Raw genomic sequence first — 22167 nt, forward strand, 5'->3', positions numbered from 1 at the left:
ACGGCGAAGCGCAACTGCGCAAATTCGCCCATCACTAGAAAGGACCATCAAAAATTTCAGGCAGTAGTGAAAATTTGTAAATGAAAAAGTCATTTATTAGAACAAAAGGTAGCCTAATGCGTTTCATGCCTTATTCATAGACTATTTTCAAGAAACACATTGAGATGATTATCTAGTGATATTCATTTCCTTTTCTTTAGGAGAAACTATAGAATAATTCTTCCAACATTTTACCTTGTCCCCATATATAGGAACCTAGCTAGGACTACCAAATCTTGTTTTTCTAGGGGAAATTAATGAAAACCCCAAGGGCAAAACACTTATGTAAGATATCTTGCTTCTATCCCCATAGTATGTATGTGTTCCAGCATATGTTTTAATCTTTGTAACCAAGTAGCGAGCCAAAAGTACTAATCCAACTGTTTGGACTGAAGGTCAATAATTGGTTTAAGTCTGGGGGTCAGTACATACTGGCTGGAAGAGGATCACGTCTATGCCCTGGGAAGGGATTTTACAACCTTATCTATAAATATCTGACCAAGCTCCAATCAGACATCCAATAAGAAGGCCATCTTTTGGGCCAATAATAGCCCAATAAGATAGCAATTGGATCAAGAGGGTTGACCTCAATAAAATGGTTCAAATGCACAAAGTCAATAACCATGTTTGTGCACAATTCAATTATCAGACATAGGAGGGCCTAGTTCTGTAAAACAAACTCAGTGTAAAGTATAGGGCTCACTTGCACCAAACTGCACCAATGTGTTTTATGTTTTGATCCATATTCTGCAAGGCACACAATATGAGATTATTGAATAGTGTTTTATGGGGTCATTGTGAATGTAGAATGTCTCTATGGGAATGATAATTAGGTTTTCAGTCCCATGGACCCTCTTTTGGTCAACAAAGAGGACCCCATAACTCATGAAAAGATGATATACAATGTGTAGTAAAACTTTTATAGTTCTACCTATATACAAGAACACACATCACCATCCATCTGTAAATCATCAGCTAAACCCACATTCACTTCCTTAGGCCCCCCTATTGGATTAAGTGCCATAATGTGTGAGCCTATGGAAATTCAGTCAAAGATCTGCAGGTTGCACCTTTTTCTGAACTGATTTGGAAAAAAAGGTAGCTAGTACTTTAATATGAAGGACTTATATTGGAATGTCAATCAGTTATAGTATTAGCTTTGAGTGGCATGGGGCATGGGTTGGTCAATAACTGCTGAATATCTCTTTTAACATATATTTTTTATTCAAGTTAGATTGCAAGCTCTTCAGGGCAGAGACCACCCTCTTACTGTGTCTCTTATGACATGGCACTTAATACTCTGTATATTTGTACTTACAGGATCAGACTGGGCTGGTGGGACACCATGAAAATTCCCGGTGGCCCCGTCTCTTGTGGGCCACGTGGCCCCCACTGCCCACTCCTAGAGTCAACAATTGCAGGCACTCCCTATCACCCCAATCGTGGCCACAAGGAGTAAGTGTGGCACTCTCTGTAGAGGGGGTGGCCCTTGAAAGGAATTGGGGTTTAAGATTGGGGTATTGGCCCCCAAGCAGCAGTCCAGGTGGGCCCTGGGGTCCCCAGTCTGACACTGTGTAATTATAATACATGCTTATATTCATTATAATGCTTGTGTGTAATTTTCTATATTAAAATTGTACAGGGGTGTGTATCCTAGTTTTGCTTTATAAATAAAGTTAGCTTTGCTTTAAAAGAATTGTAGAAATCACCCAGAGCATAAAAATGTGTCATTCTAATCCTTCAATGAGGGATATCCCCAATCAGGGTGCTGCTAACCGCTGCGGTTGTCATGGGTAGCAGGTGGATCCAAGAAAACCCTAATGCATACGCACTGAACATTGAAGGAAGAAAGAAAGACTGCGCCTGTCTCTTTAAGAGAGCTCCCTCTGACATCATACTGATGAAGAAAAAAGAGGGAGGAGGAGGGGGAGAGGAGAATTGTGAATTCTTGGCCACTCGGAGGAGAGAGTGTTCTCCTGAAAAGCTATGTAAAGGAAAGACAATGGGAATCTCAGGATAGACCAAGAATAGGAGCCCAATTGAGCTTTTCACGGTCGTGGCTGATTTTCACACTACTGCAGTCTGCATTTATCATTTTTCATTTGTAAGAAACTCTCTGAAATAGAAGATTTTGGGGGTTTTTTTCGTTCCCATTTCAACTCTGAGCAGATATTGATGACCCAGAAATTCTATAGATGATATATAATTTTTGACCACCTCCCCTTCTTCTTCGTCTTCTTGTCTTTTGATTGCCTACAAAATGAGAAGCTCCCTCCCCTTGCTACAGACAGGTTTCCTTCAGTCCAATTCTGGCACCAATGACTTTACAGTACCAGGACTCTAGCAAGCAGCATTATCCAGACCCCATCCCCTCCCCCCCCTTCTCCCCACCATCCTGGATACAGATCTATACCTACAGTAATAGGAGCACATGTATTTGTGATGGGAGTACCACTCAGATCTAATATAGATTTATTCTAACCTGGCTACGCGACTGCAGATAAAACAGACTTTTCTCTCCTGCGTACAGCTCCTTGTCAGAAGGAAAACTCAACTGGAAATATCCTTTTTTTGGAGGGCATTGAAGGTGCTGTTAGAAGCTTAATATTTTTTTAAAAAAAAAAAATTAATAATTTCTAGAAGAAAATGAATTCATTGAAGCATGCGGACTCTTAGCCAAGGCTGCGGAATCAGATCGCAAGCCCACGCCAGAAGGTGAGCATTCTGATTTGACGATGTCCTACAAAATAATAATATTGCACCTTGTCGTGTTCAGCTGTTTAACTCTGCGGGTGCTGGAATGCACCCAGTGTTTAGCACTATAGGACATAATCCATCTTCTTCTTTATTTTGGATTTTATTCTCCTGGTTTTTGCAGTGGAGTCTGCCTAAGACTGCACCGCATCCCCTGCATAATGTGTGTGTTTATTCCATTAAGACATGGGAATGTTTGGTTGCAGCTACGGAAGCATGACTCTTGTACCAAAGCACAGTATGGGGTGGTGTGTAGAGTATTGTAAATGCTGGGTAACCCAACAGTGATTTATTGGGGGATGGATTTATATGTAACATATAATTAAACTCTAGCAGCCAATGTTTAATGTGTGTTTTACAACATCACATGTATATTTATATTTGTCTAATTTTACATATTAAAAAGTCAGTCTGAAGAAAGTTGCATATGTACAAACCTCACTGAGCATAGCAGTCTGCCTGTGTGTTGCCTATAAATGCAATATCATTTATACATGTCTATTGCTGCATGCTGCATAATCCTATGACAAATTAGTCTGCCTACTGCACAGAGAAAGTTGTGGCAGTGGGAGTGTGGGATTTCTATACATAGGTACAGACCAAGACCCTTATGGGTTAATATATATATATATATATTACTAGTATAACACCAATTCTTCAATATTAATATATTTGGTATAGGGCGTCAGTATGTTTGTTGTAAGAGGGTATTCTTGACTTGGTTGGCAACCCTGGGGTATTGTAAAAATACTATTACAGAGGATCACTTGTATGTATCATTGCACATTTTAGTGTAGATTATGGTGGTGATGGTGTGTTTATATGGGGGGGTGGCATATGCGGTTCGGCTTTGCCAATGAATGCTTTTTTAGGGGAGGGGAGGAGCACATATAAAAAAGTGTGGGAACTAGCAGTGAATTTGTATGGCAAATGTATTATTTGGCCAGAAATTTGACCGAGGATAAAGCAGCCATGGAAAATGAGCCACTACTTTAAGATGAGAATGCAAATAAGGGACAAGTAATCATTGAGGGAGAATAAAGAGCTTGTTATTTTGGGGAGAGAAGCAGGTACAAGGAGAGGGGAGGAACTGCAGCAAAGGAATAGGGGGAAAAAAGCTGATTCAATTCATTGGAGTCATGTTTGTACTGTAATGTTCCGATATGGGCTGAGTTTGTGCTATTGGGTGTTACACAGAACCAGGATATATTGATGATGTGCAAGAAAAAAATCAGAAGTCTTAGCATCTTTCAAACATTTTATCCTTTTTCTGTATGATGCTTCCCAGGGCTGCATAGGACAATGAGGTTGCAGTGATGCATGGCCCTGCATGGCGTACAGATCATTAATAATAAATTGTCCCATCATTATTTAATTCTAGGTTAACAATAATGCCGGCCTGTGCCATTTTCGGCTGATTAATGCCCCTCTTTTATACTGGTGGCAAGGTTTCCAACACACCGTCCTTTGGACGCATAAAATAAACAACAGCTGATGCAGAGAAATAAAACGACAATCTGCTTTCTTGGTTCATGAATTGCTCCTATCAAGTAAGTGGGACAGACCCAGTCCCATTCTGCAGCAGATCAGCCTTTCCCGCACTAGCCTCTGAGACGGACATGAACTTACCAGTGACCGTCTAGCTTTGTGAAATGATAAATCTGTCATTTAGGAAAGATGCTCGTGGATCATGACCTCATTTTGATCGGCCTGACCAGATTAAATCATCATTTATATAGCAATGACACGTTTATGTAGCTCTTTAAGGACATTATGCACATCAGCCTCTGCCTCACTAGCGCTTACAATTTAAGTTCTCTATCAAGGGTCAAATTTTGAATTCATGTGAGTTTTTTTTAAAACTAAACCCCCATAAGTTTGAAATTCGACCAATCAAAATGTATTAATAAAATAGAATTTTTTCATCTCGGACGAATTGAATCAAACCAAAAACTTGAATGGAATGTCATGAAGGATGCAAACATACACAAATTGATCCCTGGACCTCTCCCATTAACTTATACAGCAATTCAGCAGGTTTAAGGTTGCAAATAATCGAATTTGAGTTTTTAAAGGGCCAGAGGATGATAAATCTCAAAATTTGAGTGTGGATAATTAACAATTCGAATTTGAGAGTTTTGACAAAAACAATATCTAAAATTCGAATTCAAATTTCAATTTTCACTTCTACCCTTAATAAATCTGCCCCATAGGGTGTTATTTACTAAACTCTGAATTTAAGTGGTTGGACTTTTTGAAGCAAAACTCAAATTTTTCATTTTTTTTTTTTAAACTTGAATTTTTCGAGATTTATTAAAGCCTCATGCTGCAAAAAGCCTGAATCCGAAAATCCGCCGAGGTTGTGCATAAGTCAATGGCTTGTCAAATTGGAGAGGTCCCTCTCCTATTTGAAAGTTTCTATGGTCTGTCCTTGGATTAGCCTGAAAATTTCAGGCTTCCCCCCCCAAAAAATTGAGCAATTCGGGAAAAAATCCAGAAAAAATAATAAGATTTTGGTTTTCGCTCAATTTTTATTGAGTTTTTACCTGAACCTTTAAAATCAAGATTTTTTAATAATAAATAAAGTCAAATCGGGTATGGGAGTTTGGTTGTGGGTTTTTTTTATTTAAATAATGAGATCAATTTGGAATTTAGTAAATAACCCTCTTAAAGTCAATTTATCTGCCTGTATGTTTTTAGAACATGGGATGTGTCCAGAGGAAACCGCCAAAGACATAGGAAGAACATACAAATTCTATGCAGATAGTGCCCCAGTAGGAACCAAACCCGCCAATGCAATGCAGCAGTGCTAACCATAGAACCATTGTGCCACCCATTCCTTATAAAAACTAAAGGGATATCAAACCTTATGATCTCAAGCGCACTACAACTCCCATAACCTCCGTTGAGCTTTATATTTTAACAGCCGCTGAAGAGCTTCAAACTGGTCACCTCTGATCTGTAGAGCTAATATCTCTTATCTGCATCACTTTAATGAAGGGCTGAATTACCTCTAGTAAACAGATTGCCGGCAGGCACTCATGAAAAGCAGCATGTTGCTTTGTGTGCAATTACGGCCATGCTAGTGGAATTACAATGCTCCAATAAACTGCTCTATAAACAGCACTTTGCATTATACCAGCCATGGATTTCACATTATAGTGTATGTTGCACTGAATATTATATCCAAGCTTCCCCTGCTTGGTGTAATGTAATGTATTTAGTCAAAACTATACAGAAAATACCCCCAAACACTGCACTTTAAAACAGGAACCAGGAACAGTCCAACCATTCTGTTCCAGCATGTTTCTAACCAATGCAGATATCTCCAGAAGGATCATTTTAGCCATTGGTCATTTGCTAAATTGTCATTGTTTTGTCAGTGTTCTCTCTCTCCACTGGTTGCACAGCAATGTTCCTGGGATCTAGCATGTGAGACTGTAAACCATAAACATAAACTGGGTGCCATGATCCCTGAAGGCCATGAGCAGCATATGCTTACAATTGGGACTAATGCTCCCAATGACCAGCATTAAATAGAGGAGGTCTTTGTCCAATGTATCTATTTATATTCAACAGCCCTTGGCTGTATTGTATCACCTGGGATGAAGAATGTTTTTTTCAATTCTATACTACTACTACTGAGACTGCACAACGTTAATAAATCCTTACTAAATCCTTGTCTATAGCATCAAGGAGGAAAAGGGACCTGTCCAATCTTTGTCTGCTTTAAAAAGAATATTTTTCATGCACATCAGCTTTTGCCCATGTGAAGCTTACAATCTAAGGTGCCTATGACATTCACCTTAGGGTTTCTTCCAGGCATTACAGTTTCCTCCCAAAAACATACAAGAAAGTAACTGGCCTGTAATAAAGATGAACTATTTATTAGGGTCCAGATACTTTCCTGTATGTTTTTGGAGTGTGGGAGGAAACTGGAATGTCCGGAGCAAACCCACACAGACATTGGAAAAACATACATGGGACCATTTATGGATTATGCAAATCGCCATGTTTTCTACCCAAAATGCATTATTTTTTCATTGAAGAAGCCCAGAAGAGAAAGCTAAGGTCATTAGAAGAGAAGACAAGAGAAGAGTAGAGGAAGATCAGAAGCAGAATGTTGGGAGGACTACGTTTGGAGATGAGAAGTGAGATATAGGAAAAGGTCTTCATTTTTGGAATGCCAAATAAAAAAAGTTTAATTGCAATTCCAATTTGAGAAGAAATTAGGAGAAATTGGCATACATAAGTGCCCATATTAGATCTGCCCATGCATTTTCTGACTTGTAGTAGATTGACGACTGTTTATTATGGACAAATGTCATGGTGCAGCTTAGCAGTAAATTAACCTCATGGAACACTGGGATGGAGGTTCCATATTTGAGAAATGTGTATCGGATAAATAGCTGGCTAAAGAAGAATGGATACTGTATATAGTAAACAAGACTGACAATCTGAGAGATTTCCCACTTACTCCATTGGGCTAATCTGAATACCTGGTTGTCACATAGTTTCAACTACTTGTCCTCTTGCTGGTTAAAACTTAATATTTGTTGTCCTGATGGCCTGACTTTATTGATCTCTCCTATTATGTGCATAACCTGCTCTTGAGCTCTGCTTTCTGCCAACCCAATTTTTGGGTTTATGTTGTCCATCTTTCATTTATCCTCCCTGTGTTCTGGTCACAGCACAGTACTGGAGAAGAGGAAGCCACCTCTTAGCTCTACAATAATACTCAGCTTCTTAGTCACCACTTTGCCACGAGGGGGGTCTGTTTGAGCACTTGTGCAGTACACCTGTCTCAGCACTTGGACAAGTCCATTAATCTCCCTGTGCCAAAGGCATAAAATTGTTTAATCTTTACAGGGTAAAGACTTATTGTGCTTGAAAAAAAAGTACTTATAAAGAACTCAGAACATCATCAGAACTTAAATAAGGTTTATGTACATTAGTGTCCCTACCTTTGGCAATGAGCATTTGAAACTGTCTTAGTTGTAGTAACACTTACTCCATCTGTAATTATTCCAGACCCTAACTAGAGAAGGTCACTGATAAAATTGAATGAAAAATGTATAATCGAATTCCCGGAAACCATGATGCCTTGAAATGAATTCTGCATTACTGTTGACCTACAAGAATATTCCATCCCCGTGGTCATGAACTAGTGCAGATTATCTTAAACCAAAGAGGATTTGTTGAGGGACTCTTGAACAACCGTTAAAAGATTGCAGTATTTAGGTCCCCCCTATGGAAAATATTGAGATAATGAGGTGTGAGAGCCAGAAGTAGCAATCTAGACAGTAATAACATGATCTCTCGCTTCTTTAAAGAAACATTTCACCTTGGAGCTGTGCACATTGGGATGTGTGAAATATTCTTGCCTGAAATATCAAGGTGTTGGATGATGCACATTCACAAGTTCATAATGTTTCTTATGAATTTATGTTCCTGAAATAATACAACGACATGTGCCATTTCATATTATAAGATATCAAAAGTTGCACCAGCTACAAAATGAGCAGAATTTGCTCTTGAAAATGCAGCAATTATTTGAAAGAACATAGAACAGTGCTTTGTATAGCAATTATGCTCATAAAATCCTCCTCCTCCAGAAGTCCATTGTGTACACAGATAACTGATACAAAATGTGTGTCCTTTGTAAAATGTGTTTTGATTGTACCAGTGACATTATGGGTACTAATGTGAGTGTGGCATATGTGTTCTCTTGTCCATTTGGATTCAGAAGAGAATCAACTTCTTCTTTCTTGACACAACAAATTGGAAAAAAACAAGCTATTATTGCAACCAGGGAGTCATTGGAGACAAATTTATCAACATTTGAATTTTACTTAAATGCAAGTATTAATACATTAAGATCGCAAATTCACATTCAAGTTTTAAGATTTTACGATTTATAATCATCATGTAAAAGTCAATGGGAGTCATGTTATCAAATATCAAGCTTTTTTTTAAATTATTATTTTAAATTTTTGAATTGGTTTGCAAAATTAACTTGAAATTTGACCCCTGAAAAATGAAGGCTAGGATGTGATTTTATTGTCTTCCAATTGTTTTTTCAAGGCTTTAAGCGATGATGTCTTTGAGTTTCAAGTTTTTCATAAAATGTTGCATATTTGAGATGTTCAAATTTTAGAGGCCCATTCACTAAAAGTTGAATTTTAGTGGTATTTAGAACTTTTCGAAACCACAAATAAACAAATTTTCTCTAAAACCATGCTATGAACGTTATTAAAAAGATCTAAATATAATAAGTACAAAGGGAAAAATACTCTAGATGATGCACTAAAAAATACGAGTTTGAGTTTTTCAATAAATATAGAAAAATTTATCTGAAAACCTCTGAAAGTTCGAACTGAGTTAAAATGGTCAAACAGGATCAGCACAGCCCCCGTTCACTTCTATAGGTCCTTGACTGCTTTTACTTGGCAAGGTTTTGTATTAGAGTTTTTTGTGTTTTTTACACTTTAGAAATCTAAAATTTAGAGTTTTACAGAAATAAAAAAAACAACCTTTTAGATAAAAAAATATGATCATAATTAGAGGAGCTGTATTTCCCTTTCTGCTTCATTCAGAATACCTTAATATCGGTCTGATTTAAAAAAAAAAAAATATAGAGGAAGATACAGCTCTATTTACTAAAGATGCACAGAATCCAGGATTTGGTTAAGTCAGGGGTCCCCAATCTTTTTACCCATAAGCCACATTCAAATGTTAAAAAAAGTTGGAGAGCAACACAAGCATGAAAAAGGTCCCTGGGAGTGCCAACTATGGGCTGTAATTGACTATGGGTGGACACTATGTGGACTGGTAGCCTACAGGAGGCTCTGTTTGGCAGTACACATGGTTTTTATATAACTTTCCTTCAAACCTAGAACTCAAAAAATAAGCACCTGTCTTAAGGCCATTGTGAGCAACATCCAAGGGGTTGATGAGCAACATGTTGCTCGCGAGCCATTGGTTGGGGATCACTGGGTTAAGTATTCAGCCTTTTTTCAACAGGATTTGGATTCGGCTAAATCCTTGTGCCTGGCCGAACCGAGTCAGCGGCTCTCTTGTCTCCTCCCTGATTTGCATATGCAAATTAGGGTTTGGATTCAGTTTGGTATTCAAATCTTTCACAAAGGATTCTGGGGTTCGGCCAAATTCAAAATAGTGGATTGGTGCATCGCTAGTATTTACATATGGTGCTACCCTAGACACTGGACCAAAGAACATCTGTGCATATGGGTGAAGTCACTTTCACCAATGCCACATAACTAAAGGCCAGGTATCCATCTCTCCCCCAAGCTCCACCTCCAGATTTAGACAGCAAGTCTCCAGCGGCGGTTGGGGAGGTTTTTCTCTGCAATAAATTTAATTTATCATATAGGCACCAAGGGCATTCCTCCTAAAGCTGCTGTCCTAGGCATTTGCCCTCAAGTGCCTCTCTATATAAACACAGTCCTGCAGATAGTGCAGAGTGGCAGTGCTGATGCTAGTATATGTTATGGACAGAGATTCCTTTGTTTTATTAAAGAAAAATTCATATTTGATATATTCCTTTTCCATGTCAGTAAATCCCACTGACCGTAACTAATTAATGTAACAAAAGCCAAAACACTTTCAGTTCTTCAATGGGGGTTTAATATATGGGAAGGATAAATCCTTTTTTGACTGCAAGATCAAGAATCTAAAGTAGAAAATCAATTTTGCCTGGTTCACACTGTGTCTCGCTGTGTTGGTGTAAAGTTTTATAAGAAGTTCGCACAACTGTATTTCAGTAGCTTTACGGATTGTCTGTTATCATCGCAAAAAAAATGTGTTTTAAAGATGTGATCTATGAAAAGAGATGAAAAAGAAAAATCCGTCAGTACAGTCGTCATTAGGTTGTTTGATTTAACATCTGTATGAAAGTGAATGATGCTTTGCCCTGCGTAAGATACAGCAGCCAATAACGTCAGTTATGGAATAGTAAATTATACATAAGGAGAAATATTGAAATATAGCTTTAACAGCCCATGGAGAGAATGATTAATGGCATTTTATACAATTTCACCGCCTTTTATACTTTTTAACAGATACTGGAAACAAATGATTAATGTAGATCAGACACGGCAGGGTAATGCTCATATATATACAGGAGAAGTAGAAATGTGAGCCAGTATTTTAACTAGGCACAAGTGCTGAATGTAGAAACAAAAAGGAAATTGCTAAATAAAAGCTGTGCAGAAGTAGAAGTGCTCACCAGTAGAAATATGGGGTCTGGGTGACAAGCCCCAAACATCCAAGGAAGCAGGATACTGTATAAAGCTTCAGTATATGTTGATGTAACCTATATACAGGTGCAAATGCTACAATAATGCACATACTGCTAAAAATACTGAAGAAAAAGGGTTATAAATAGACCTTACTCTGAGTACACCTCCCTTGGGTATAGAAGCAAGGGCTCAATGTATGGACCAATGGGATGCATTTTTTAATCCTGAAGTGCTCCAGAACTTGCAACTTTACCCATAGTAAATAAGCCCTTAAGGTTTGGGCCACACAGGGTCAGAAATCAGCTACTTGAAATACGAGAGAGGTAGGAGGCTACTGGCCGCGGTAGGGCAGAAATCAGCCAGCGTATTTCAGCTAGCTGAATTCGGATCCCGTGTGGACCTAGCCTTATAGTACAATATTGGATATCAGATTTTCACTTTTTGCATGAGCCAGTATTTGGGCAAAATGAACTGCTTGAGTATTTGGAAGGTGTGAAGGTGAGATAAGAAAGAGATCCATGTATCGTTTAATGTTGGGTGTATTAGTGGCACAGTTATGCCTCAGATGCAAGTGCTCTAAAGCTTTGCACTAAGGGGTAGAAATTAGGGGTGGGGTTCTCCCATACCCAAACTACCCTGTATCCTAACCTTACAGCCACGGAAACTTCCCCACTTTACTATCTCCACAATGAAACTGCTCTTACTAGCTAACACTGTCTATCTCACACTGCTAGAGTATGCTATAACAGGAACTACCCCACAAAAAGATGGGGTTCCTTTCTGCAACTTCAGCTAAGGGTTCTGGCTTCTCCTCCACAGAGGCCTCTGTCTCAGGCTCTAGAGCAACATCTATCCCCTCCGTAGAGTGCAGTCCCAAGATAAAGAACCAATAAAAGCTTGATAAAAGACCATATGGTCTGAAACGTTGCTGTAATGCCCTTGCACCAATAAAGGCTGTTTTATTTAAAACTGCGGGTGCTGGACTAATTTCTTTGCCAGTATTGCCAGTGGAAAGTGGCCATTGGAAGATGTGCACCCAGCCAAGGAAGAAAGTGGAAGTCGTGCTGATTACTAGTCTGCTAAAAGAACCAATAATACCCATAATTACCCATGTCACTCTAAGGCCAATAAGAAGACATCCCTTCCAGCAGGACATATGTTGCATACTATAGGGACAGGTAACGCTTGCCCCACAGATAAGAATACATTCAGGAGTTTGAAGGGAGAATCTGATTGAAGGGTGTTTTAGATGCAGAAGTTCAAGAGTTATCTTGCAGTTGGAAATGCTATAAAGTAATTATAGAAGAAGTGACGATCAAGAAAGAGCATAGGAAGTGTGAATGAATATATTGGAATAGAGACTGATGTTGAACAAATAGGATTAATGAGCATTTTAAAGTAAAGGTAAAAGTGGGAGTAAGGCCAGGGTTAGCTCTCTGGACCAATTACATGTACAAACTATTAGTGCTGTATTACTGGGAAATGCTAATCTACAGTATGAGTGATTAGTTGAGTTTCTTTTCCTACTCATTCTGCCTTTGTGTCTTTCTATGATTTCCTTGATGCCTTTGTGATACAGTAGATATAGTTATTACTTTTCTTATGGTCAGTCCTACCTCGTTTTAGTAACTCTCTCTGTGCAATGGTCTTTGTAGGCTGAGTGAATAAAAATCTCTCTTAGAAATTCTTTTACTCTTTAAGTTCCATCATCTTGCTGTAATCACAGCTCTGGGACCTTCTACAAATATTCATTTAAAGGGGATCCATCACCCAAACATAAAAAGCTGTAAAATAAAAGTCCTCTTCAAAATTAAACATGAAACTCAAATTCTTTTTTTTATTAACACATCTCTACCTGTTATATACTCGTTTGAAACTCCAAGCTGTCAATCGTATATTGCCTGCCCCTCCTCTGTGCCTTATAAATGGAGGCGGGACAGGCAATTACTTTCACTTTCCATTCTGCATTTACTAGATATCATTTCACTCCTCACATTACTCCTCACCATTTAATTGTGTAGCCAGTGCATGGCATGGGTATCGAGTTCCCCATTCTGGTATAGAAACAAGATTTTGGCATGATCAATGTTTACAAAATGGCTGCTGCCTGTTTCACGTGATTGTCAATTCCAAGAATAAAAGAAACACAATTTAAATAATTTATATAGTGTGAGTAAAGTTTAATATGATTGACTAACATCATAAAATAGCATTTTGAATTATTTCTTATGGGGACAGGTCCCCTTTAATTTTTTTGAAAGGGGCTGCTAATGGAATAGAGTTGGTAGCACTTTAAACTGATCTCTAGTGATTAGCAACAAAATATTTACAACAAATAAGTTTTGTGAGATTTTTGGCGAAGTGAAACAGGAATAGATTCGCTAGAGAATCTGGGGTTTGCCAGATAAGGGGCCTTTCTGTAATTTGGATCTTTCTACCTAATGTCTACTATTAAATCATTTAAACATTAAATAAACCCAATAGGCTGGTTTTGCTTCCAATAAATATTAATTATATCTCAGTTGGGATCAAGTACAAGGCACGGTTTTATTATTACAGAGAAAAAGGAAATCATTTTTAAAAATTTTTGATTATTTGGATAAAATGGAGTCTATCGGAGATGGGCATCCTGCAATTCAGAGCTTTCTAGATAACAGGTTTCCGGATATCGAATCCCATACTTGTACTGTATTTCTTCAAATGGTTGTCTCCTTTCTCTTCACAAATCATTGGTATAATAGTATATTAAAGCTCCTGAAATCAAAGGAAATCACTGTATTTTAGGCAGCTGGTAGCTTACAGAATAAACATGCTGCATTATTAATTTTATAAGTATACATTTTTGTTGCCTTTTTTCTGTTATCCAGAATTCTTACCCATCACTGAGGCACCCAAACCAAAATTTTGCTCATGCCTCTCTGCATCAATGCTTTTGCTCTACACAGTCACTGAGCAAATCTCTAAGCATGCATAGGAAACATTTCCTAGAATAATGAATTATTTATGTACAATTTATGCAGTGCTGTAGAAAACATTGACTACTACGGGAACACCATTGTCCAATGAGCTACCACTATCTCAATATACCATGCTAATATCAATTTGTATATTTTTTTCCCAAAGCACATTCCTGAAGATTGATCTCTCTCAACGAACCTTCATAAAGAGGTGTTTTGCTGTACTTGGCTATGGGGCATGGAGAATTATCAGGGACCCACCTATAAAATACCCTTAATGGGATCAATCAAAATAATATGCACACTAAGTATGACTTCTGGTTATACAAATGTGTTTCTTCTCAATTCTGAGATATTGTATGGATGGTAAGAAGATCTTATCATGTATGTGAGTATATTCACAGTGGGTTACACAGTTGAGTTCTATGTTTTTGGATCTGTACCAAGCAAATAGGTCTGCTAACTTACCTTATCTTACCCTGTGGCATCTCTGGCCTCCTCCACAATGCATCTCCACTCCTCCAGATCCAATGCACACCGACAGCAATTACATACTCCCATGGTTCTCAAATCATCCTCCACCTTGTTCAACTATCGCTTTCTTTGGGGTCTTGTGTGTTGTCGTCCCTTGGGCCTTGGACAGTAGAACTTTCTCAGGGCTCACTCCTCTCCCTTACCTTCCAGATGGCTAGCCCAGTGAAGCCTTCCGAGTGGCCGTACTTAGCTGTAAGTTCCATACCCCTATTTCTTATGGGTTTGATATGCAAAAGTTTCTTGGGTGCCCTGTATGTTGTCGTCCCTTTGGCCTTAGTCGGCAGAACTTCATCAGGGCTCGCTCTCACATACCTTCCACATGGTTAGCCCAGTGAAGCCTTCCGAGCGCCCATAGTGGTTGCATCCCCCCCATAAAGGGGGGTGTAGAACTTAGCTGTAAGTTCTATACCCCCCATTTCTTATGGGTTTGATATGAAAAAGTTTCTTGGGTGCCCTGTGTGTTGTTGTCCCTTTGGCCTTGGCTGGTAGAACTTCCTCAGGGCTCGCTTCTCTCCCATACCTTCCAGATGGTTAGCCCAGTGAAGCCTTCTGAGTGCCCGTAGTGGTCGCATCCCCCCCATAAAGGGGGGTGTAGAACTTAGCTGTAAGTTCCATACCCTCCATTTCTTATCGGTTTGATATGCAAAAGTTCATCACCCCTCCCCATTCCTTATAAGTTCTGAAAATAATAGACAATAAAAATAACAATAATGAGTAATAGCTATGAGTTCAAGAGAATAGACAATAAGAAAGGTAAGATGGTGCCAATACGCTTTCACAGCAGTTAAGCCCCAAACAGTGAACGCTTGTATTCAATTGCAGAGATGGTGTATTGATCATGTTAGCAGGGAATTTATTTTATTGCAGGGCAGGGAAAGTGCAAATTCCTTGACTAGATTTCATAGTCATCTTGTAGACTTTATAGTCATCTTGTAGACTTCAGCCTACATAAGGACTGGGTAATCTTGTAAAATTTTGGGGATATCTGCAAATTGATACTCGAGGTATTATGAATACTAATGTGCCTAAGGAGCTAGAAATTCCATCATATTGTTACAGCAGAGCTTGAAGAATGGCTAGATCTCTTGGCTTTGTCACTTCAATCCAGAGAGAGCGCCTGAGGGACTCCGAGTCACGCCGAGTGGCCAGATTTCAGCAGAAAAGTGCGCCGTGCATGCAAGGCTAGCAGAAATAAAACATAAGTGTGCAGAGATTGTAATAAAATGAATTGCAAGCAGTCATGCTTTTGACTCGAAAGGGAAGAAATGCTGTATGAATCACGAAACTGCTAGATCCGTACATGAGTTTATCTAATTAGCTGTCATATATAACCCTGCAATACTAATTATGCTGCCTATTGCTTATTCTGAAGGTATAAAAATAAGAGATAAAATATAGTTTTTTTTAATTAACACAACATCATTTTTTTCACTTGTCAATTCAGCCCCTGGGTTTTTAATTAGAAGTCTGTAATTTACATATAAAAAACCCTCTACACAGCATTACATCTCTAACTTATAAGTTCCTCTGGCAAGTCCTTGTCATGCTGCCAACAGTTCACTGTGGCACTACAGGCCAATAGCCCATCTGGTCAACGAATAGTCAGACCATTAGTAAAGGATGGAAGAATAAAACTGTGGATTTAAAACAGGGATTGATACCTGCCTGGTGCAATGTCAAGCCAAAAACAGCCTTTATAAAACTCTCCACACCCTGATTATTCTTACCCCCTTCCGCTTTGCAACCCCTTAATTAAATACTCAGGCTTTTTGGGATGGAAAGGCCACAGCTTTATTACAAATGAAGTGAAATAATTTGTAATAACCATTAATACTGGATCAACCATTTCAAATCAGCCAGTGGCGTAACTAGATATTACTGGGCCCCACAGCAAATTATTTTTCAGGCCCCCAAAATGTTTAGAGGTTGACTTGTTTCTCCAATATTTATTGAAATTGTATATGAATTAGGGCCTCATGGGGCCCCTATACCTCCTGGGCCCCCCTGCAGCCGCAGGGTCGGCTTCCTCTATAGTTACGCCCCTGAAATCAGCCATTTATTATGGATAACTCTACATCAAGAAATAAACAGCTAAAAAAAACCTAGGAATGCTTACCTGAAATTAGCACCATGAATAGGGATGGACGAATTTCGTCGGAAAATTTGCGAATTTACGTTGAAAATCACAAAATGGCGAAAAATTCGCAAAATGCATTGTAGTCAATGGGCATCAAAATTATTTTGCGGCTCACTCTTATATTTATATGAGCTCTAATTTTGTCCAAATGCATTAAAGTCAAATGGCGTCCAAATAATTTGGTGCACACCAATTTTCACATGCGGCCATACATGGAAATTCGCGCCTGCCAAATGTATTCGCCCATTACTAACCATGAATAGTTGTACCTACAGTGCCAGACAACTTAAGCTGCTGCCTCAGATGGGCATGTATTAGCAGGCACCTTATCTTCACCCATCAGTTGAATTTTTTTAGCAGCTGTGCTAAACATAAGCACATACTGCACGCTCTATAGAATCCATATAGCAAGTTGCTTATCTCATAAAGGGGGCACTGGAAACCATCCGGAACAAAGGTTTGCATATAGCGTATAAATTAAATAGAAAACCTGCAGATCAATGCTCTCCATTTCTGTTTTTCACTGCCCTTTATTTTAACCTAACATATGGAGCATGGAAGCCAAGTCAAATGGCACAGCTCTTCATTTTTCATTTGTTACCTTTTTATTTTTACATATTATAATGAATAACATTTCAAGAGTGAAAGGACACTGGAGCCATGCATAGTTTGAATGCGATCGTGCTAAATGTATAGCAAGCTCTTAGCTGCGTGTTGCAAAGGGAATAAGTGTCCTTCACTTTCACATTGTCCTTCTCTCTTCGTATGCAAAGCATTAGCTCATTTCTTGTAACTTATTTGGCTCCTGCACGTAACTGACTCGTGATCTGAGAAACCCCACGGCAATTTGCACCGAGTTTTTCATTCATCCGCTGAAGACTTGAAATTAGAAATCCTGATTCAGGAGGGGGTGTGTTTGTATCCCCTTCGGAACACTGTCAATGACTGTGTTTAAAAAAATAGGACGGGAAGAGGGAGGGTAAGAAATGTTCCTTGGCAGATTATTTTTTAGAGATCTGCTGTACTTTCAAGAAAAATCATCTTTTTCTCTAGCAGTTTTGTACTGCTATGTCAGATCTCAGATGTTCTCAAAGTGCACCTGACCTGGTCCAAAGAATTAGGCTGTCGACTGGGATGACATTGATTGTTGGACAGTTTGAATATATTGTAATATATGGACAAGGCGAGGGCATTTTATGTAGCTTAATGCACAAAATATCAATGTCCTATATAGATTGATGTTGGGCGAGTGCAGGTAACCTCTTATCCGCAGCAAATCTTCCTCGGGTCAGGGTGACACCAGTTTCAGGCAACCTGATTCCAACATTTCGGCGCACATTTACTTAGCTCGAGTGAAGGAATAGAAGAAAAAATACTTCGAATTTTGAATATTTTTTTTGGCTACTTCGACCATCTAATTGGCTACTTCGACCTTCGCCTACGACTTCGAATCGAACGATTCGAACTAAAAATCGTTCGACTATTCGACCATTCGATAGTCGAAGTACTGTCTCTTTAAAAAAAAACTTTGCCACCTAAAACCTACCGAACATCAATTCTAAAACCTTCCTAACAATTTTCTGATCTAAGGAAAATCGGTCGATCGATGGATTAAAATCCTTCAAATCGTTCGATTCGAAGGATTTAATCGTTCCTTCAATCGTTCGATCGAAGTAATTGCGGTAAATCCTTGGATATTCGAAAGTCGAAGGATTTTACTTCGACGGCCGAATATTGAGGGTTAATTAACCCTCGATATTCGACCCTAAGTAAATGTGCCCCTTCATGTCACAGCCTAATAGACCTGTAGCCACACAACTGTGAATAAATACTAAGGAATTCTCATTTTCACTGGTGCTCTATCCCTGAAATATATTCTGCACTAAATTCACCCCCCTATAGGTAACTAGAGAAGTCCGAGAGCCTTTACAATATTGATGGCCCTATTTGGTGTAATTCTCCTTAGCATTCTTCAAAAGGTTGTAATTTGAATAAGAGTTGAATTTATGATTCACAAATCTGTGGATTTCTTTATATCTTCCCTTAATTAAGTCCCATGGCATGTAAAACAAATTCCGTTTCTGGGCAAATTATTTACATTCCCTCTCCTTTGCTTTCATGTTGGGAAGTGCTTTTCGTTTTCAACTTTGTTTACTGAAATATTTGGTTTCTGGTCAGTTGGATCAAAAAGGACTTTCTTAGATTCGACAGCATGCAAATCTAGTTTTCTTTATCCCCAGGGTTGCCCAAGGCTTGCCAGAATCTTAAACCTACTGATGAACAAATATGTTATTTGATCCCATGCTTCAGTGGAAGAGGATAGCTTTCATATTATCTTCAACTGGAGGACGAATTGACCCATTTAAAGCCTGGCACAAGTCAATTCCATAGATGAGATGGCAACTCTGAAGCATATTCTGCTCATCTATGTGGATGGACACTATAGAATCATGGAAGTACTGCCAGTAGAAACTCTTCCAGGGTTCCCCTTGTGTGATCATCCATAGCCATAACTGACTTGCACCAAGCAGATCAGACACATAGGGGCTGATTCACTAAATTCGAGTGAAGGATTCGAAGTAAAAAAACTTCGAATTTCGAAGGTTTTTTTGGGCTACTTCGACCATCGAATGGGCTACTTCGACCTTCGACTACGACTACGACTTCGAATCAAAGGATTCGAATTAAAAATCGTTCGACTATTCGACCATTCGATAGTCGAAGTACTGTCTCTTTAAAAAAAACTTCGACCCCCTAGTTCGGCAGATAAAAGCTACCGAAGTCAATGTTAGCCTATGGGGAAGGTCCCCATAGGCTTGCCTAAGTTTTTTTGATCGAAGGATATTCCTTCGATCGTTGGATTAAAATCCTTCGAATCGTTCGATTCGAAGGATTTTATCGTTCGATCGAAGGAATAATCCTTCGATCGTACGATCGCAGAATTTGCGCTAAATCCTTCGACTTCGATACTCGAAGTCGAAGGATTTCAATTCCTAGTCGAATATCGAGGGTTAATTAACCCTCGATATTCGACCCTTAATGAATCAGCCCCTAATTCTATTATATACATTATTAATCTGAAACTGTGAGAATAAGTGGGCACTAATGAATTGATGCATTGGGCTTAAGTTGCAGCCAAATTAGGCCTGAAATAAAGTGGGAATTCTGGGGGAAATGCTTCATTGTGAGCAAAAACAAACATGTCTATTTGCACTTAGCAATTCAAACTTGCGCTGGAAACGACACACCTATCTTTTATGGGGTACAAATTCTAGTTTTTAGTGATGGGCGAATTTGGGGCATTTTGCTTCACAGAAAAATTCGCAAATTTCCAGTGAAATTCGCAAAACGGCGAAAAATTTCACGAAACAGCACCGGCGTCTCGTTTTTGACACCGGCATCCATATTTTTTTGACGCCAGCAGAATTTTGCGTCAGTTTCTCGAACATATTCGCCGGTGGCGAATCGCGGTAATTCGCCGCAAATTTGCGCCTGGCGAATAAATTCGCCCATCACTACTCGTTTTCCAATATATGGTTACCTTTCTTTTTTGTTAATAACATTGGCATCGAATGCCCTTTTTACTGACCGACGCAAGAATCAACAAGCTTCTAACTGAAATGCACGCCAATAAAGACTCTTAGATAACCTTCACTTTTTTTTTCCCAGGCAGATGCTCCTATTAGAAAAAATGCAATGGTCCGGGAAACAAAACTTCAAACATGGCATTGTAACACCTGTCCAGTGCACATTCTTTCCTTAAAGGAGAACTTTAAAGGAGCTTAACTAAAGAAGTAGCTAGAAATGTTGTACATTATGTTTTGTGCTTCTGTACCAGCCCAAGGCAACCACAGCCCTTTAGTAGTAAAGATCTGTGTCTGCAAAGATGCCCCAGTAGCTCCCCATCCTACCATAAGGAAAGGAAATTAAAATGTCAGTATATATTTGTCTCTTGTGTATGTCCAGAAAAAGCCACACAGGAAACCAATGATATAATTGTGTATTTTGCCAGAAGGAATTAAGAAATCTATTTCCACAAAGAAAAGAAGTCCAAGAAATGTAAGAGGACAGTTTTCATTCCCTGGGGCTCAAGCACTAGAATGATAAGGGAAACAAGGAGCAGAGTGCAGCTTAAAGGGATCCTGTCATCGGAAAACATGTTTTTTTCAAAACACATCAGCTAATAGTGCTGCTCCAGCAGAATTCTGCACTGAAATCCATTTCTCAAAAGAGCAAACAGATTTTAAAATCTGACATGGGGCTAGACATTTTGTCAATTTCCCAGCTGCCCCTGGTCATGTGACTTGTGCCTGCACTTTAGGAGAGAAATGCTTTCTGGCAGGCTGCTGTTTTTCCTTCTCAATGTAACTGAATGTGTCTCAGTGGGACATGGGTTTTTACTATTGAGTGTTGTTCTTAGATCTACCAGGCAGCTGTTATCTTGTGTTAGGGAGCTGTTATCTGGTTACCTTCCCATTGTTCTTTTGTTTGGCTGCTGGGGGGGAAAAGGGAGGGGGTGATATCACTCCAAATTGCAGTACAGCAGTAAAGAGTGATTGAAGTTTATCAGAGCACAAGTCACATGACTTGGGGCAGCTGGGAAATTGACAATATGTCTAGCCCCATGTCGGAACAAAATCTGCACTTTTTAGAAATGTATTTCAGTGCAGAATACTGCGGGAGCAGCACTATTAACTGATTCATTTTGAAAACATTTTTTTTCCCATGACAGTATCCCTTTAAGGAGGCGCAGCAAATCCTGTCCTTACAGCCTGCCTTAGAGAATGGAAAAAGGCAATGTGCAAAAAAAATGGCAAATTCTTTTTTCACTTTGCACACTTCTTTCTTCTTTCTAAACTAAAGAGGTAAGTGGAGTAACTACAATACATCACCTCCGTGGTGGAGGCTGCGGGACACAGGGAGTCTCTGACCATGGAGTCTGCCATATTGCAGTCCTCCCGCCCGACTTTCCTCTTTCATTATACTTTTCCGTCTGCTGCTGGTTTGCGAGCGGCCCATGGGTGGGGTGCCCTGGGGATGCACTGTGCATGCCAAGCCCCTCCAGAGATTTTTTGGATTTTTTTGCAAGGAGGGTTGGCACAATTTCTAGTTACGTTACTGACATTCTGTTTCTTTAATTAAGACATTTATGCAGTTGTACGTGTTTTTTTACCATAATAGAATACTAATATCATGTTTAAAGAAAGAGATCAGGCTGCGAAATGTCGCCCAACGTATCTGCAACTACATATCTAATGAATGCATCGCTAACATATTCAGTGTCTGCAATTACTTCCTTTAAATAGAAAATGAATAATAAGGTGAAGTTAGGGGTGTAAACACAATATAGCTTCTTTGCATGTCAATATATATATAGTGCAAAAAAGAAAAATACGCAAAGCACTTATGGCCTATTTTTTTGAATACGGAACCACTGGTAAATGTGGATCCAAAACTCCTGACTTCCATTCTAAGCAGACATAAA

The 22167-nt window shown here is 39.0% G+C and overlaps 1 protein-coding gene across 2 annotated transcripts in view; it reads left to right on the plus strand.

Moving 5' to 3' along the window:
- The first annotated feature begins 2257 nt into the window (after window positions 1-2257).
- Window positions 2258-22167, plus strand: part of cacng7.L (calcium channel, voltage-dependent, gamma subunit 7 L homeolog) — a 54561-nt gene continuing 34651 nt past the window's right edge. For both annotated transcript variants that reach the window (XM_041569646.1, XM_018226415.2), the window contains exon 1: window positions 2258-2754. The gene's annotated coding sequence lies outside the window, so the exon portion shown is untranslated. The remainder of the gene's footprint in view (window positions 2755-22167) is intronic.

Source organism: Xenopus laevis, chromosome 7L (assembly GCF_017654675.1).
Source record: "Xenopus laevis strain J_2021 chromosome 7L, Xenopus_laevis_v10.1, whole genome shotgun sequence".
NCBI lineage: Eukaryota > Metazoa > Chordata > Amphibia > Anura > Pipidae > Xenopus > Xenopus laevis.